Source organism: Mirounga leonina, unplaced genomic scaffold (assembly GCF_011800145.1).
Source record: "Mirounga leonina isolate KUSES-001 unplaced genomic scaffold, KU_Mleo_1.0 Mir_168, whole genome shotgun sequence".
In the NCBI taxonomy this organism is placed as follows: domain Eukaryota; kingdom Metazoa; phylum Chordata; class Mammalia; order Carnivora; family Phocidae; genus Mirounga; species Mirounga leonina.
Window position 1 is genome coordinate 694,138 of NW_023270426.1, and position 19,373 is coordinate 713,510.

The window sequence follows — 19,373 nt, forward strand, 5'->3', positions numbered from 1 at the left end:
TCTTACTTTTAGCTAAACTGATAGTTTTAAACTTTTTGATATCAGAATTCCTTAACACTCTTAAAAATCATTGAGGACCCAAAAGAGATGTTGTTTATGTGGGTTATGTCTATCAATCCATCAATATTTAATGTATTCAATATTTATTTCATTTAAAAAAATCACTAGTTACATTTTAACATAAACAGCATACTTTTAATGAAAAATAACTGTATATTTTGAAACAAAATACAATTAGTGAGAGGAACGGCATTGTAATTACATGACCTCACTCAAAACTGTGGGAAAAGCTCTGTCTCCAAGGCGTTTGTCAAGAACAATAAATGGCAATTATTTGACATCTTGGCTGCCTGAAGCTGTGATACCAGTTGGGGCAAACAAACCAGGCCAGAAACTTAAAAGGAAAATCTGGGAAAGAAGATATACACAGGGGGCTTTGAAAAGCTCTGACTTATTCCTGGGAATCTAGAAGGCCACGTGCATCTGTGGGGTTGTGAGCACACCAAGAAAAGAGTTGAGAAGGCCTCAGTCTCTCGCCTTTGGTTGACCTTGAGGCCCTGGGCAAGCAGGAGGTGAAGGCTAAGGCAGACTTGTAAGGTCTTGAGTGTTGAAGGTGTGCTGCAGCCCAAACCCAGAACCTCTCATCAAAGCTTTCAATCTCTTCTTAAAATGGTTCTGAGAAGGGAAGACATGGTTGTAAGCTAAAGAAAGATGCCTTACACCTAGAAGATTAGTGATCAAGAGAGAAGGCCTGATCATATTCAGACATTTCTGTCTTCTCTACAGATCCTGCAAAAGGCATGGCTTCATTGCAGTTTCTCTCTTCTCTGCCTGCACATTCTCTAGGGTCATCCTAGAGGCTTCTGAAATAATAAAGTGGATAATAAGAGGATACCAGCATACCCTAACATGAGGCTTTGTTCCCACTAAACATAAAAGTCAGGAAACAAGGGGTGCCTGGGTGGCTCAGTCGTTAAGTGTCTGCCTTTGGCTCAGGTCATGATCCCAGGGTCCTGGGATTGAGCCCCGCATGGGGCTCCCTGTTCTGCGGGAAGCCTACTTCTCCCTCTCCCACTCCCCCTGCTTGTGTTCCCTCTCTCGCTGTGTCTCTCTCTATCAAATAAATAAATAAAATCTTTAAACAACAGCAACAACAACAACAAAAAAAGTCAGGAAACAAAAACAAAGGAAAGAAACCACCTAATCAGTTTTAAAGCATGAACATGGGCTCCAGGGGGGAGTAGAATCTAGGACAGCAGCGTTTTAGAAAATAAGATCAAGAAAAATAAATAATGCTGAAAGCACCCAGGAAATGAAGCCTGGGCTACTGCTCAAAGCCAAAGGGCTACATCAAAAGTAAAATCTTTGGACACCTGGGTGGCTCAATCAGTTAAGTGTCTGCCTTCAGCTCAGGTCATGATCCCCGGGTCTTGGGATTGAGTCTCGCATCCGGCTGCTTGCTCAGCGGGGAGCCTGCTTCTCCCTTTGCCTGCCACTCCCCCTGTTTGTGTGCATGCTCTCTCTCTCTCTGTGACAAAGAAATAAATAAGATCTTAAAAAAGTAAAAATTTTCAGGTGGCTCAGGTGGCATACGAAGCAGACCATTAAGCTGAGCAAATTATGAATAAGGAGGAATTCAACATCTACTGGGGAAGCTTTTTCCATTTAGGCTCATAAAACTAAGCTCCATTGTGTAAAGTGTCATCCTTTGGGAAAACAAGCCTTCATCAATACAGTTGTCTTGGTCTGGCAATTCTCTTTTACTCTTGAGAGTGCAGATGATGTGCAAGGAGCCTATAACTCTTTCCCTAAATCCACGATAAATTAGTCATGTTTCCATGAGGTCTACTGTACCCTTAGCATTTTTAATCCTAGTATGGATAAGCCTGGGGAGGAGGGAGAATGGATTCATGTGAATTTTTTTTCATCCTGTTGCTCTATCTTAGACTTGTCCCATTCCTGAAGCATTACCAGTTTTGGAGGTTAGGAGAGAGAGTTGAGTTGAACTCTCTTGGTTTGCTTCCTGCTAAGTTGGTAGGGTGTAGGAGCCCTGTGCATGCCTTCCCTCGCACGCCCAGGAGTCCCATGTATTTGAGACCGAAGCAACGAACAGATGAATTAACATCCCCATTCAACACTGCTATTAAGTGTTGATAAAAAAATGCTTTATCCCTGGTTAAAGAAATTATTACTGTTTTTCAAATTCAACCAGGCGCCGACATTGTACCAGGCACTGAGCTAGGTGCTTACACATCCATTATTTCATTTTGTTCTTAGCATTGTTATTTCCTCCAAAGTTCTAATGGGAAATTAAGTGATACTGTAAGCCATTTGTGGGTGAAATTACTGCCAAATGCTTAGAGGAAATTCAGAGCTTTAATGAATGGTTTAATTCAAGTCTGAGCTGAACCAATCCCAAGTGCTTTCTTGTCCCTGTTCAGATTGTATTGTTTTTGCCTCTTTCCTTGAATCTCCTACAAAAGGTCCCAGGTCCCAGACCTTGTCACTGTGGGCCCTGGACCACGCAGGCAGATTTGAGATGAATGAGCTCTGCAAGGACACCAGGACTGACCGATTCTTGTCAAAAGGTATATTTATTTTTTTAAAAAGTCCATTTATTACATTGATCCAGCTAAGAAGTTTACATCCGATACAGAGTCCCCTACTCAGATGAGATGTTGACAGAAGGACCAGGATGAAGACCAGGCAAGTGGGGCTGTCTGGATGACAGGACCTCAACATATGTTTCTAGTCACAGTCCAATTCCAGATAGAAGGCACTTTCAAAGGCCGCAGATGGAGTTACTGTCTCAGTTTGTAACCCTTACTCCAACTCATTACGTGGCAGACACTTGAGCGCAGAGGTAATATGGTATCAAGCAGGTCAGGGTCCCCCTGGAAGGCATTCATGTGGTCTTGTGCAAGGTCAGGAAAGAGGAACTAGAGAATTCCCTAACTTCCCCATCAGGACCCTTCACCTCCGTCCCTCAGTCAGGAGCTAGGGTGAGACCCAGGGGGTCCTGGCTGACCTTCCCTGCTTCTCACTGTAAAGTTTCAACCTGTTCTGAATCTTTAATGCACATCACCATCAGGCTGTTTTCTGAGCAGGCAAAGAGCCCTTTGAGGTCAGCTGTCATCAAGAGTAGTAGTTGTCACCTGGGGGAAGCAGGGAGGTGACACAGGCAGAGCAAGATGCTTTAGCCTGAGAGACTGAGGTCCCCGGGGCCTCCTTCACCTCCTCCGATCCAACATGTGGGCTGAGAAGCATGCCCCTGAGGCAGAGGAAGTGGGTTTACAACTGGTGAAAGTATGCTTTCCAGGACTGGGACCTTGGAAAGAAAATCACATACATAAGCAAGTATAAGAGCATAGCTGATGAACATTTTATATTCAGTGCAAGGACACAACTTTGGGGTGTGTGTGTGTGTGTTTATGTGGTGGTAAAATATATATAATATAAAATTTTCCCTTTTAACAATTTTTAAGTGTACAGCTCAGTGGCACTAAGTACATTCACACTGTCGTGCAATCATCACCCCCATCCATCCCCAGAACTTTTCCCTCACCCCAAACGGAAACTCCCTACCCACTGAATGCTGACTTCCTATTCTTCTCTCTCCCCAGCTTCTGGAAACCTCAGTTCCTTCTGTCTCTGTGAATTTGAATATCTAGGTGCCCCATGAAAGTGGAATCATACAGTATTTGTCCCTCTGTGACTGGCTTATGTCACTTACCACATCCATCAAGTTTCATTCGTGTCGTAGTGTGCGTCACAATCTCCTTTCTTCTTAAGACTGAAGAATATTCTGTTGTGTGGATAGCTCACTTTGTTTATCCATCCACTTGTCCATACCCATTTGGGTTGTTTCTACTGTTTAATGCTGCCCGAACATGGGTGAATAGCTTTCTGTTTAGGAGCTTAGTGTTTTCACCTTGAAAAAATGGCATGATATCTAGTTTGTGTGGGGTTGGAGCATTATTCTGATCTGGGTTAATGTGTTCATCCTTGAAGAGTGTCCCAGCATGAGAGCAAGGAGGATCTTCTCAAGTGCTTGGACACAGTTGGGTAGTCTGATGCATAGAACCTGTAAATTAACACTAGTTGAAAAATTTTTTCTTGATGACAATATCTTTCTCAGATTAGTCTGCTGCTGATCAACTTTAGAGACTGTTGGTCACTTTGACTTCCCAAATCCTAATGTTCTTCTTGGCTTTAGCTTCCAGTGTTTCAAGAAGTCTGTGCCCGGCTATGAGTGCCCAGGGGTTCAGGACTAGAGCCTGCCCCCAGCCAGTGTTGGGAAGTGAGAACTGTGTATTTTATCCCCACCACGAACACTTTGCTGGGTTTTCCCTCAGAATGAGCACTTTTCTGTGTCTCAGCTAGGCTCTTCCCACCGCCTACAGAAGCCACCATCATTTCTGTGCTTTCTCTACATGTTCTTAGAGCAACTCATGCTGCTTCTCTTTGGTGCAGAAGAGTTAAGCTTTTAGGCATTTGGTTCTGCCTTCTTTTTTTTTTTTTTTTTTTAAGATTTTATTTATTTATTTATGAGAGAGAGAGAGCACACACAAGCAGGGGGAGGGGCAGAGGGAGAAGCAGACTCCCCACTGAGCAGGGAACCCAACGTGGGACTTGATGCCAGGACCCCAGGATCATGACCTGAGCTGAAGGCAGATGCTTAACCTATTGAGCCACCCAGGTGTCCCACAGCCTTCCTATTATTGTTGTTGATACAGAGAGAAACTGTGGAGGTAAGTTTCTCACCCATGAAAATCCACACCCACTGAATACACTGTGAATCAGACCATCACAATCACAGTAACTGGGGTCAAAATGGCTCAGAAGTGAAACAGTACCTAAAGCAAAGTTTTGTTAAGTGACAAGAAGAAGATGAAAAACACTTTCTGGCATTAATTTAATTATTCCCAGTAGCTTTATCTCAATAGTAAAGACTTACATGCACCTGTTCTTGCTCTAGAAAAAGGTTAATGTAAAAGCTCTTAAGTGGAAAAAGGGGTAAAAGAATGACTCCAAAATTGAGAAGGTTTTAGAGAAAAAAATAGAAGTAGGAGCAATATTTACATACAAGAGTCATAGAAACTATGCACGCACTTAAAGCTGTTAAGTGTGAGTGCAACTGGGTCATTTCTGGGTGGCACGGCACCGAGTAGCCAACAGCCTGCAGAGCAACATGCCTAAACACACTGCAGTGGTCAGAAGCACAAAGAGAATGTGAAAATTACTACCAGAAACAGATGGAAGAGCAAGTTCAGGGCCTGATCGACAAAACCACTGTTGCATTTACATAAGGTAAGATGTCTCCTACTCCATTCCCTGCTCCTCCTTCTGCAGGGGCAATGATCCTACCTTCCCCCAGTCTCCCAGGTCCTGCTCGCCCTGATATGATACCAGCACCCCATTTGGCGGGCCCTCCCATGATGCCAACAATGGGCCCTCCTCCTCCTGGAATGAGGCTGCCTGTGGGAGGTTACCTGCCAATGATGCCTGGGCTCCCAGTGATGAGACCGTCAGCCCATCCCATGATGGTGCCCACTCGTCCAGGAAGGACTTGACCAGACAGATAGGGAGAGACAGGAACTTCTTTATATCCATTTTATATTACTTGTTCTACTTCACCAGGAATCATGGTGCTGTGACTCTGGGTGTTTTCTAACAGCATGACAGGGAAGACTTGCTCCCCCTTCCCATCAAAGAGAGAATAGTTTTGGTAGGGGAGTAGTGGGACCAAAAAAAAAAAAAAAAAAAAGCAATTTTCATTTGTATTGTGAAATATGAAAATAAAATATTCCACTGTTTTAGTTAAAAAAAAAATGAATGCAACTGGAGTGGTATTAAAAATATTTGTGTTTTTCTTTTTTGTCTTTTTCCATATATTTTTCTTCTACACCTCAAGGGGTTCATATGGCTGAGATGGGGTATTCATAGGCTGTTGTGACAGTAGGCATGTAAAGAATATACAGAAAGCATTAACATTCAATTTCTGCCATTGCAGATAGAATTTTGTAGGAAATAGGCAAGACAGATTTTATTGAGGAAGGGACAATTTTTTCCAATTTTAAGCATATCAAGAACCAAACAGGGAGAATTGGACCAGAGTGTCAGAGTTTCTTCCATAAAGGTAAACAAAAATCCCCATCTACCTCTGATGGCTATTCCATGAGACTTGCTGCTCTAAGGATGGAATGAAATCCTATTTCTTGAGGTACTATGGGATAAGGAGGGATGAGAGAGGCAGGGTAGGTAAGGAGTGAGGACATCCTAACCTTTCCTCTCTGGGCTGAAATATATTAAATAATATGAAGAGAATGCCAAGGGCAGGGAGCTGCATCTTTGATTGATATTTTGGTGTTGAGGGTAGGGGATTCTTTGTAATTTCTCTGCTAATTTGTGGCAGAAGCTGTATCAAATTAACCTTGGTGACTCAGGTGGTGTTAGGCTTAAAAAAAGGGACCTAGGGTGCCTGGGTGGCTCAGTTGGTTAAGCGACTGCCTTCGGCTCAGGTCATGATCCTGGAGTCCCGGGATCGAGTCCCGCATGGGGCTCCCTGCTCAGCAGGGAGTCTGCTTCTCCCTCTCCCGCTCCCCCCTCTTGTGCTCTTTCTCTCTCTCACTCTCTGTCTCAAATAAATAAATAAAATCTTTAAAAAAAAAAAAGGGACCTAAGCTTAGTTTTCCCACTCACTTTTGGTTAGTGGGAGGCCTTAGAGAAGATCTAGAAGCCTCCGAAATTTCTAGGAAGGACACAAAATTTTGCTAAGAGTATAGCTGAGGAATTTGCTCTACGTTAGGGCAGAGGGTGGGGAGTCACCATGTAGCTGAAGGCTGCAAGGCACACACAGGAGACACATGTTGGGGAGGAAAAATTTCCCCTACCCTTAAAAATTCTTCTGGTTGGTCTAAGAATCAAGTTGACATTAGTACATTAATTTTGTACTTGTAGGGAATCCACATAAACTTGAGATTCCAAAGACAGTAAGGCAAAATGAGGTATATATGTCATCCTGAACTAAGGAGAAGGGGATAGGGATCTGGGACTTCAAAGGGAGGGAATGCAATTCACAGGAAGATAAAAGGAGTAAATGTTTGGTAAACAAATGTTTGCTGGGCCACTCAGAATCAATGGGACAGAGAGAGGACTTTGGTCAAACAGGCCTTGGTAGGTTCCTCCCTATCTACCACATCTAGTTCCTATTATAATGTAGTGATCTGTGGTGCTAGCTCTCTTCCTGGAACAAGTCCTCTATCCCTAAATTCTTTTAGGTGGCTAAGGGGAAGGTCAGAGTTTCTTCTGGAATCTTTTGGGCCTGATCGTTTTCAGCTTGAAATAATTAGCATACCAAGTGGCATATCCTGGGGTGACTTACCCTTGGCCCCTACACACACAGACTTCCAGGGGCCAAGTAAGCCAGTGAACACTGGTAGGCCCAGAGCAAGCCAAAGGGACCAAACCACAATTATACCAAGTGCCATAACTCTAAGTGTAAATTTGTGCTATAAATGTCAGCATAGGGAGAAGTGACCGGTCCAACTCGGGTGGTTGATATAGAGATCAGAAAAGCAGAAGGATACCACCCAGATCATAGATCTCTTCTCCACTGCCATGAGTGAGTGCCCTGATCCGAGGGCTGGGGTGGCAGATGGGAGAATTTCTGAAAGTCTGGCCTTGTCCCAGCCTGGAAGTCCCCAGCAGAAATCTGGCTCTATCTCTTGTATGATCCTGGCCAGGGGCTCTGCTTGCACTCTTCAAAAGAGATGCTACCTCAAGAAATACCTCAAAGTCCCCAACAGACAGTTTGCTAGATTGTACTAAAATGTATATGTTGGGGCACTTGGGTGGCTCAGTCAGTTAAATGTCTGCCTTCGGCTCAGGTCATGATCCCGGAGTCCTGGGATCGAGTCCCACATTGGGCTCCCTGCTCAGCGGGGAGTCTGCTTCTCCCGCTGCCCTTCACCCTGCTTGTGCTCTCTCGCTCACTCACTCTCTCTCTCTCAAATAAATAAAATATTAAAAAAATGTAAATGTTTTCCCTCTGCTTCTAGCTGGTGAGTGCTTGTGAGCACTATCAGAAGAATCATAGGCACGATAAAAAAAAAATGTACATTTTGTCTGCCCATCTGAGTGAAGGGTGAGAAATTTACAGCTCCAAGAAATCAATAAAACACTTAAAAAACCCTAACTATATAGTGTGCCAAATGATAGTCACAACATTTAGGGAAAGAGAACCCTTGGGACAGTTTTAGACATTTTTAAAATTCTAGAAATGTGTGGAGAAAATGGTATATACCCTGAGGGTTGATTCTGACTGGTGTCTTACCAGATAGGGAGTAATAACTATGATTCCTAAGGCAGGTGCATGCAGAGGCAAGAGCAAAGGCACTGGGCTTCACTCCTGACTCCTCCATTCTCTGCGTTGGAGCTTGGGCAAGATGCTGGACTCTTTAGTGTCCTCCTCTGAAGGTGGAAGGATCCAATGGCTCCTCTGGGTGGTTTTAATATGCATAAATGGTTTAGTAAGTGTTCATAAATATTCACTCCCATTAAAAAATGTGAACTATCTATTGCCTTGTGTGAGGTCATAAACTGGAGGGAACCGCCTGGGAGTAGGTAGATGGCGGGTGTCTGCACAGAGGGCTTTCTCTGTGAGTGTCCTGGGTCTGCGTACTTGGCAGTACTTCATTCTGAATGTGCACTTTCTTCAGTAGATGGTGAATCGTGATTTCACCTAGTTAAGGAAAGAGCAACCCCCCCCCCCCCCCCGCCCAAGACAATGATATGATTGGGTCATTAACATGAATGGGTCATTAACAAGAATCCCATTGTGTTTGATCATATTAAATGCCACTTTCAGAGGTCAGAAAAAGATGAAACATAATAAACCAGTTACGGATTAGCTTAGTATATATGTTTTTATTTATTTTTATTTTTTTTAAAGATTTTATTTATTTATTTGACAGAGAGAGACACAGCAAGAGAGGGAACACAAGCAGGGGGAGTGGGAGAGGGAGAAGCTGATGTGGGGCTCGATCCCAGGATCCTGGGTTCATGACCTGAGCTGAAGGCAGACGCTTAATGACTGAGCCAACCAGGCACCCCAGTTTTATGTTTTTAATGTCATGGTAGAGCTTATTCCCTGTAAATTGGTTTCCATTTCTTACACAGAAATGTGTCTGAATCTTTGAAAAAAAATCCACTGGCATGACCTTTTTAAAAATAACTTATTTATTTTTAAAATTATATATTATATATATAATATATATATATTATAAAATTATATATTATAAAATTATATATAATTAACGTACAGTGTTATATTAGTTTCAGGAGTACACAAATAAAAATATGGGATACTTCACAAATTTATGTACCATCCTTGCACATCCTTGCTAATCTTCTGTGTATTGTTCTAATTTTTAAGAAAATTTTTTAAAAGATTTATTTGTTTGTTTTTATTTATTTATTTATTTTTAAAGATTTTAATTTATTTATTCATGAGAGACAGAGAGAGAGAGAGGCAGAGGGAGAAGCAGGCTCCCAAGGAGCAGAGAGCCCGATGCAGGACTCGATCCCAGGACTCTGGGATCATGACCTGAGCCGAAGGCAGACGCTCAACCATCTGAGCCACCCAGGCGCCCTATTTGTTTACTTTAGAGAGAGAGCGACAGAGCATGAGCGGTAGGGACAGAGGAAGAGGGAGAGAGAGAATCTCAAGCAGACTCCATGCTGAGCACGGAGCCTGATGCAGGACTCCATCTCATGACCTGAGATCATGACCTGAGCTGAAATCCTACTGATTTTCTTGCTTAGCAACTCTTCTTACCTGAGTCCTAGTTATGACTCATGTCTAAGGGAGGGGGGGCATTGGACCTCTTGGTGTCTCACTCCTGGAAAAATACATTGTATAAAGTAGGCACTCAAGAAATAATGGCTGTTGACCACTTTGCTCTGAGTTCTCTTGCATCCTCTGGCTATATGACTTTGGAAGACAGTGTGACATCTGGGATTTTATTAAAGTCTTTAGCAAATATTAAAAGTATGATGTAAAGTCTTATTAATCTAGTCAATACATATTAAAATGAGGTGTTGGTAACTCGTTTGTTACTGGTGTCAAATTTCTAATGTGGGGAAAATCACTCAGTAATATAAAATAGATAAAAAATAGATACAAAAATCCTTCTTTTGGTAAATATAAATGGTGTTCTAATCTGTCCTGGGCCTTTGGATCATGCAACAACTTTTGATCATATCCTTGCTGAGAACTTCAAGTTTTAGTGTGAGCAGAGAGATGCATAGTGGGAAATATTTTTACCTAAAATATTTGACTAGAATGATGGCAAATTTATTTATTTATTTATTTATTTATTTATTTGTTTGTTTGTTTATTTATTTAAAGATTTTATTTATTTATTTATTTGACAGAGAGACAGAGAGAATGGGAACACAAGCAGAGGGAGTGGCAGAGGGAGAAGCAGACTCCCCTGCTGATCAGGGAGCCCGACTCGGGTCTCTATCCCAGGACCCTGGGATCATGACCTAAGCTGAAGGCAGACACTTAACTGAGCCACCCAGGCATCCCTGTAAACTTCTATTTGTACAAAGAGACAAGGTACCTACCTCAATATACTCAGTCTCAGGACCAATGCTGTGCCCTAATATTCTCTTGAGGATCAGGGACCTCACTTGAAAACATTCTAAACCATCTCTCTTGATATAGAAGGAATAGGAGTATCTCATTTCCACACTCACATCAAGATTCCTTCAAAACTCCATCCCTTGCTTTTTTTCTCTAGGGTTCATATTTTATAGACTTTAAATGTTTAATCATTCGTTTTAGGATTTAGAGCAATTCTTTGAAAATGGTATGTAATTCAAATGGGTACAAAGCTTCACTCAAAGGAATTCAATCCAAAGCAACCTGCCTTTGCCTTTGGCAGAGATGTGCTTACTTGAGGCAGAGGGACGGGCAGATTTGTGGGTCTCTAGGGTGAAAGCTCTTCTTAGTTCTTAGAAACACAACCACAGGGAAAATATAACCAAATAGCCAAGAAGATATTCTTTTGTTTTGCTTTTGTAAAATGACTTCATTTTAATATGAGAAACCACAAGGGAAACATTGAAGAGTCTTAATAAACAAACAGAGAAAGTAGACTGGAGAATTTTGAACTCAAAGATGAGTGAAAAAATATAGAAACAAAGAGCTGTTAAGAAATCAGTGGTTCCCAAATTTTGTTGCATTTCAGCATGACTTGGGGAATCTTTAAGACATTGTAATACAATCAGCACGGAGTGCTACCAGGCCAGCACCCTGTCCAAGAGTATTTCCTCAAGAAGATGCTTCATGATCTGTGACAGGTTTGACAGGACATTAATTACCTGTAGTGGGCTCACTGGTGGCGCCCCCAAAGATATGTCCATGTCATCTCTTACCTTATTTGGAGAAAGGGTCTTTGTGGAGATGTGATTAAATTAAGGATCTTGAGTAAGGAGGTCATCTTGGATGATCTGAGTGGGCCCTAAACCCAAAGACAAGTGTCTCTCTTTTTTTTTAAGATTTAATTTATTTGACAGAGAGAGAGCACAAGCAGGGGAAATGGCAGAGGGAGAGGGAGAAGCAGGCTCCCCGCTGAGCAGGGAGCCTGATTCGGGACTTGATCTCAGGACCCCGGGATCATGACCTGAGCCGAAGGCAGACACTTAATGGGCTGAGTCACCCAAGTGCCCCTCAAGTATCCTGTTATTTTGTATTACTGACTTTTTCAGTTGTGACCAAAAAAAAAAAAAAAAAAAAGAGTCTAACTGGCCTCCCCCAAACTGGTAGATAGATGATTGACTGAGGGATCCTAGTGGAAGGCACAATGGCTTAGTAAGTGGATCAAACAATGGAAATGGGGTAGAATTTCTTTTCATCTGTCAGCTCTGTCCTTTGGGGGGGCAGCTACAGATCTTAGGTCCTTGCAACCATATCACCTCTGACTCCTGGCACTTCATTGTGGTGGGGGGGCCAGAGGCTAATCACTGATCGATGGCTGTGGTCAGGAGGATACCAGGTATGGATGAGTTTGGGCCAGTGTGAAAAGTCCATGTATCTAGATATGTTCCTGAATGTTTGATTCTGTCTCAAAGCCAAATTTTCATGATTAGGGGTTCTGATTCATGGTAAGTTCTTCTAACAGATAGAATACCCTGTATTTTAGTCTTGCTGGTCTTCAATTAGCATTCAGAAACTCTTTTTTTTTGGGCATGAATTTGGCTTTTTGGGGCTTTGTTCTCAGATTCCATGTATAAGTGAGTTCATACAGTGTTTGTCTTTTGCTGTCTGACTTAATTCACGAAGCAGGATGCCCTCGAGATCCACTCATATTGTCAAAAATGGCAGGATTTTCTTTTTTTTATGGTTGAATAATGCTCCCCTTAATATTTTGAAGGCATTATTCAATTGTCATGAAGCTTCCAGTGTTCCTGGGAAGTTATGATGACATCTTGATTCCTTATCCTTTGTTTATGACATTTTTCCTCTCTGGAGGCTTATACTTGTATGAGTCCATTCTACATGGAAAGTCATGTCATTTAGCTCTGGGAAAGCTTTTTTTTAAAAAGTTATTTCTTTTTTTAAAAGATTTTATTTATTTATTTGACAGAGACAGAGTGAGAGAGGGAACACAAGCAGGGGGAGTGGGAAGGGAGAAGCAGGCCACCCGCCTAGTAGGGAACCGAATGCGGGGCTCGATCCCAGGACCTGGAATCATGACCTGAGCCGAAGGCAGATGCTTAACCAACTGAGCCACCCAGTGCCCCTGAATTGTTTCTTTAATAATTTTGTCTCTTATATGTTCTGTTTCTTTTCTTTTGTTTTGTTTTTTGGTCTGTGTTGTTCTTAAAGTCAGGTGCTGCACCTTCTAAACCAGGCCTCCAGCTGCCTTTCCTCTCCCTGGTTCCCATGTTTTTCTGTTTTTGCTCTATATTCTAGGACATTCTTCTCAACTTGGTTTTCCAACCCTCCACTGATCTTTCACAATTTTGTTTTATATTCCCAAGTTCTCTGTTTCTTGAAGTCATCTCTTACTTAGGATGTCAGTGATGATGATTATTATTTTTTAAAGATTTTTATTTATTTATTTGAGAGCAAGAATGAGAGAGAGAGAGAGAGAGCATGAGAGGGAGGAGGGTCAGAGGGAGAAGCAGACTCCCTGCCGAGCAGGGAGCCCGATGCGGGACTCGATCCAGGGACTCCAGGATCATGACCTGAGCCGAAGGCAGTCGCTTAACCAACTGAGCCACCCAGGCGCCTCTGTTTTTTTTTTTTTTTTTTTTTAAGATTTTCTTTTCTTTCCTCCATGGCCTTTCTCTTGTCTGGTTTGCCTGTTTTGATCTTATCTCTCACATTGGAAGATTTCCCCAAGTTGTCCATTCATCTTTAAATGAGGCATTAACAAACTGATGTAGGCTCTGTGTCTATTGGTGGCTACACTATAAGATGATCCTGGGGGTCTGGGGTCATTTATTAGGGGACTCTCAAATGTCAGACTTTCCCCCTTACTTGGCTGGTTTCTCCAGAAAAGAATTCTACTTACTGCCTGGAGTGGGGTGATATAATCCCAGATTCCTGGGTGCTGAATGAAGATAAGGGGTAGAGAGTTTCTGTAGATCAGTACATAGGCTCTTAAGACTTTTGTTGTTGTTTTGTGCCTTATTTTTGTCTTCTGCTGTTCAGGATGGCCCCACATGCAGAGTCTTTCAAGCTCGATTCTCCAGAGTAGGGTTTTCAAAGTCTTTGGTTTCAAAATTCCTCTACATGATCTGAAACATTATGGAGACCTCCAAAGAGTGTTTGTTTATGTTGATTATATCGATTGATATTTACCGTGTAAGAATTTTTTTGTTTTTGTTTTTTTTAATAAAGATTTTTATTTATTTATTTAACAGAGATAGAGAGCACAAGTAGGCAGAGTGGCAGACAGAGGGAGACGGAGAAGCAGGCTCTCCGCCGAGCAGGAAGCCTGATGCGGGGCTTGATCCCAGGACTCCAGGATCATGACCTGAGCTGAAGGCAGCTGCTTAACCGACTGAGCCACCCAGGCACCCTCTGTGTAAGAATTTAAAACAGAAATTTAAAGAGTAGTTATTAATTCATTAAAATAACTATAATAAGCACATTGTGTTTTAATATAAACACGTGCTTATGAAAAACAGTTAAAATTTCCAAAACAAGCAAACAATCTAGTGAGAAGGGTAGCATTGTTTTATATTTTTGCATATTGTTTAAGTGCCTAGCTTAAATAGAAGACAGCTGGATTCTCATATCTGCTCTGCATATATTCTCTGGAAAACTGCACTCTTGACTAATGAGAGTAAAAAAGGCAAATAATATTCTGGCATTATTGTAAAGATAGCTTTGACCTTGTAGATGCCCAAAAGTGTCTTGGGGACTCCACACTTTGAGAACTATTCCTCTCCGAAACATACTTCCCTCCTCCTGCTTGGGGGATGGGAATGGGTTGGTGGTCTGTCTGTGCAGGTCGGGGAAAGGACCTGGGGGTCTAAGTGCTCCTTATACAGAGGTTCCCCCAATCCTCCTGTTCCAACCTTCACCCTCATCCCTGCCTTCTGTCCCCTCACCTTGGTATCTGGTGTATTTAATTCCTGAGACTTAGTGGGATTCTACAGGATTGATTGCCTTGTTTTTATTTGTGCCCTCCTTTACAAACTCGAAAGTTCCAGCCTTTTCGACTCTGCTAAGTCAATGTGGTGCTTTTAAAAATTTATTTATTTATTTATTTATTTTTTAAGTAATCTCTATAGCTGACATGGGGCTTGAACCTACAACCCTGAGATCAAGAGTCACACGTTCCACCGATGGAGCCAGCCAAGTGCCCCAACATGGTGCTTTTAAAACATGTCTGCAAATACCTTCACATTCCTATCCATGAAAGGTGGTGGTAGTGAGGTCTATGATTTCTCTTCTTGAACATGGGCCAACCTCCATGACTGGTTGACCAGTAGAGTGCAGTGAAACAGTGCGAAGGGTTAGATCAGAAAAGATAGACCTTCTGCTTGGTTCTCTTGAGACACTCATCTTCGGATCTCTGAGTTGCCATGTGAGAAGTCCTGGGCTGCCATGCTCTGAAGAAGCCCAGACCAGATGGACATGTCATATGCAGACATTCCAGCCAACAGCCCAAACTGAGGTCCCCACTGGCAGTCAGTGTTCACCCCCCAGACATGAGTCACAAAGCCTCCAGATAGTTCCAGACCCCAGTTGTCCAATCACCCCAACTTCTGAGTCTTCCAAGCTGATGCCTCTGACATTATGGTCAAATGACAAGCTGTCCCTGCCATGTCCTTTCTAGATTCCTGACTTCCATAATTGGTGAGCACAAAAAAAAAAAAAAAAAAAAAAAGATAGTTGTTTTAAGTTGCTAAGTCTTAGGGTAGTTTGTTATCCACCCATAGATAACCAGAGTGGTCAATGACTACTCATTCCTCTGTTCTCCATCTTCTAGAACTTTCTTGTCATCACTTGTCCATTGTCTTCTTATGTTCTGTCCTCTTGTTTGTCTAACCCCTTTATTTTTTAATGTTATTTGGGGGATTTTGGCAGATGGTGAAGAACACCTGTTCAATTTGCAGTGTTTTGTTGGGTGAGTCTTCCAAGTGTTTTTTATCCCACTGAAGTACATTTCAAGAGTGTTTCCCTTGTAACCATAATCTGGCTGTAAATCAGTATGTCTCTGAGTGGGTATGCCTGTGTACTTACGGAATATATTTATTTGACCTTCTGGAGGAAAAGTTAGAAGAGGAGTGACGACCACATAAGAACAGTATGCTTACTGTCAAACATGCTCACGGTATTCCTCTAAAGCTGAGGTGCTTTAGATAAAACATGGTTCTCTTCACCCTTGGGACTTGAGGATGGTGTATTCTTGAGTTGTTACACAGACAGTTACAGAAATCCTCAAAACCTCTGACAGGAAATGATTAGTCAATAACATTAAAAAAATATTTTATTTATTTATTTGACAGAAAGAGCACAAGCAGGGAGAGTGGCAGGTAGAGGGAGAGGGAGAAGCAGGCTCCCCGCTGAGCAAGGAGCCCAATGCGGGGCTTGATCCCAGGACTCTGGGATCACGACCTGAGCTGAAGGCAGACGCTTAACCGACTGAGCCACCCAGGCACCCCAGTCAATAACATTTTTATACACCAAACTGTGCCTCCTCAAAATTCCTATGTTGAAGCCCGACACCCCCCCGCCCCAGCCCCCCCCGGACTTCAGAATGTGACTGTATTTGGAGACAGGACCTTTAAAGAGATAGTGACCAAGTTAAAATGAGCCCTTTAAGGCGTGCTGTAATCCAATTTGACTGGGGTTCTTAAAAGAAGAGGAAATTGAGACACACAGGGAGATGCCAGGGATGTGTGTGCAGAAGACAGGCCACATCAGGAGGCAGTGAGGTGTGGCCAAGGGGAGAAGCCTCAGGAGAAACCAAACGAGCTGGCCCTTTCATCTTGGACTTCCAGCCCCCAGAACTGTGAGAAAATACGTTTCTGTGGTTTAAACCCTGCCATCTGTGGTATTTTATTACAGGAGCACAGAACAGAATTAGAAACTGATACCAACATTAAGCATTGCTGCTTTCTCTGTAGGTCCCAACACCTGACAGATAATGAAGGACCAAATCAAATCAGATCCGATAGATGGAATCCAGTGGTGTTTGTCGAGCTCTCTGGGTGGAGCGGTGTGCAGCAGCACCTCCCAAATGGTGCCCAGGGGAAATCAGCATGGAACATTCTGCTGCCCATCCAGGTAGGATTGGGCCAATGGGGCTAGTGCGTCCTGTGTGATCATGTTTCTTTCCCCCTGTTTAGGAAGAGATGAACATCCACATGGATGCTATAAACAGATGGATTTCACTTTCTCTAGTTAGTATCCAAGGCACTTCCTTAAAATTTTTAATTCCATCAAGATTTTGCTTCTCCAGAGCCAGAGTGTACTCTTGAGGAGCTAGCACTTCTGAATTAAAAGAAGAAGAATGCCACACAGGTGGATCCAGAGTGTGAATAAGCAAAACCCAAGGAAGGAGAAGGGGGAGGATGATCTAAGGAGCCCAGGTCATGTCTCCCACAAGGGCTCTTCCCTCCATCTTGGAGGTTCCACGTACCCATCTTGTACAAGGACCCTCCGCCAAAAGCATCTTCCTGTGACTCCATCTTGTCAGCAAGGTAGACTTTTAGTCGGTCCTCATCCTTGGATCTGATACCACTTTGTGAAGTCTTCTCAGCGCAGCCACCCTACCCCTTCCTCAAGCCTTTTCTCAAAAGGATCAGGCAGTTACTTTCCTCACTGTTGGCATGGGTGTAGTTTTTAAAGACACTGTATATATAAAACATAATTGCATTTTTTCAAACCGAATTTAACATTTAACTTGAGCCCCATTTAGTGAATTCTGAGTTGTCCTGCTTCTTTTTATAGGGAGGGAAAAGCGCATCCTATTCTTGGGTCATCGGTCTATATTGGCACGTGACCATCTCAGTCACAATGGCTCCTTCCTGCATGTCTTGGTCATCAGCTTCAATCCTTGCTGGCCTCCACGAAACACGGGCTTTCCCAAATGGACTCAAGAGCAAGTTCTAGAAGATAGTCCTTGCTTCTTCTGTCTGACTCACCTCAAGACTTCTTTAGGTTCTTGGGCTTTCTCTGCTACACGGAGCCTCCACAGGGTCAGGTCAAGGAGGCTTGTGGTGCTCTTCCAAGCCACAGTGGGTCATAAGAACTCAGTGGGGGCTGTCTTAAGTTCCCTCTGCCCCATCACCATGTCTGCTCCACCATGAGTGTGGGTGAATTCTAGGATTTCCCTTAGGAAGCAAAGTTGATTTTGTCTGATCACACATCCCCAAACTCAACAGTGGATCCTTTCAGCTGAAGAGGGCAGAGGTGGTCACCAGGGACACAGTTAATCAGGACCAGTCTCTGGTCCTCTTGCTTCCCTCCCGACTACGCTCATGTAGCTGAGACAGCTCCCATCATGGGTGGGAAATTCTTGCTGCAAGTAGTCATCTATGAGTTTCATATCTGGACTTAGAAGCACCAAAGCCAATAATTTGAATCTTTTGTTCTCTGGGCTGCCTGTGACAGTCTCCCTCATGTCCCTCCACTCCCTGAAACAACGGGCACAAATTGTGACTTCTATTTCTGTCAAGTATATTGTGTGTGTAGGTGTGTGTGGCTTGTTTTCCTCATTTTTTGAGGTTTTTATTTTTGGAGATATAGGTGTACTATTTTTGCTCCTTTTCCTGTTTTCTCTCTCTGGCTGACTATAATTCACTGATGACAATGTGAATAGCGGCAAGATGTCCTTGACCATGTAAGTCAGATTCTGAGGCTGGCAGGGCAGGAGATGAAGAGGAGCCTGGATCCCCGATAACTTCCTGGAGCAAAAATCCTTGCCCTGGGCTGCCTACCCCAAGGCAAATAGCCCTAGCCTCGGATCGTCTTTTGTGAGAGAATCCTCCCTTTTTTGTGTTTAAGCTCCTAGTCTTTTGTCTTTAAGTAGAGCTAAACCTACTTCTAACTGATACCTGTCACGCTAATTATTTCAAACTCAAGTCTAAAGTATGGGGTAAACACAAAGGGAAACAGGACCTCATTGGCACTCTCAAGGAGCCCACAAGCCAGGGTGATGGGCAGAAACCTGCACAATTCACACCAGCACAAGGTCAACTTGGAGAAATGAAGAAAGATGTGCAAAATGCCATAGGAGTTTTGAGGTGAAGGACATACAAGTGTAGCATGGAGCAAATAAAGGGGAAGACTCGGTAGAAGATGGGTCTTGATGGAAAAGGAAAGATTGGTTTTGTTTTTTTGTTTTTGGCTGGAGACAGGAAGGGAAGGGTTTTCCAGGTAAAGGGGGATTGCACGGTACCTGTTCCAGAAATGCCCCATTGTCTAGTTTGGCAACATTCCCGTGTGGAGAAGTGCGGGAAGAGATGAGGGTGGAGACCTAGGCTGAGGTTCATCGAATGCCCAAGTAGCAGGGGCAGCCGAAAAAGAGTGATGAGCTTTTCCCTTTTTTCTTCCCACGTTTTTGATGTTCTGCACTCAGCCAAAGCCTACGACTTCCCTGGGAGCAGAGATGTTAACATTCTGAAGGTTAAGATGGAAATGAAAAGCAGTGTTAATATTTAGCTTATGAAATTCAAGAGAATTTAGCAGCAAGACAATGAGCTCAGAAGCCAGGTTTTGTCTTAAAAGGAAGACAACCTTCTGATTTCTTTTATCAGGCAGAGAACAGACGCCAGAGGCCTCATATCATAGGATTCTGCTACAGTGTTTAAAAGATTCCCTGATCCCTTTTAGGGCC

The 19,373-nt window shown here is 43.0% G+C and overlaps 1 protein-coding gene and 1 pseudogene across 1 annotated transcript in view; one reads left to right on the plus strand and one right to left on the minus strand.

The window, feature by feature from the left end:
- The window catches only part of YTHDC2 (YTH domain containing 2), a 123,407-nt gene extending 104,568 nt beyond the window's left edge, over positions 1–18,839 (plus strand). Inside the window, exons 35-36 of the mRNA XM_035013932.1 lie at positions 2,484–2,588; positions 16,660–18,839. The gene's annotated coding sequence lies outside the window, so the exon portion shown is untranslated. The remainder of the gene's footprint in view (positions 1–2,483; positions 2,589–16,659) is intronic.
- Positions 9,355–9,453, minus strand: LOC118017202 (annotated as a pseudogene).
- Positions 18,840–19,373: the final 534 nt, after the last annotated feature.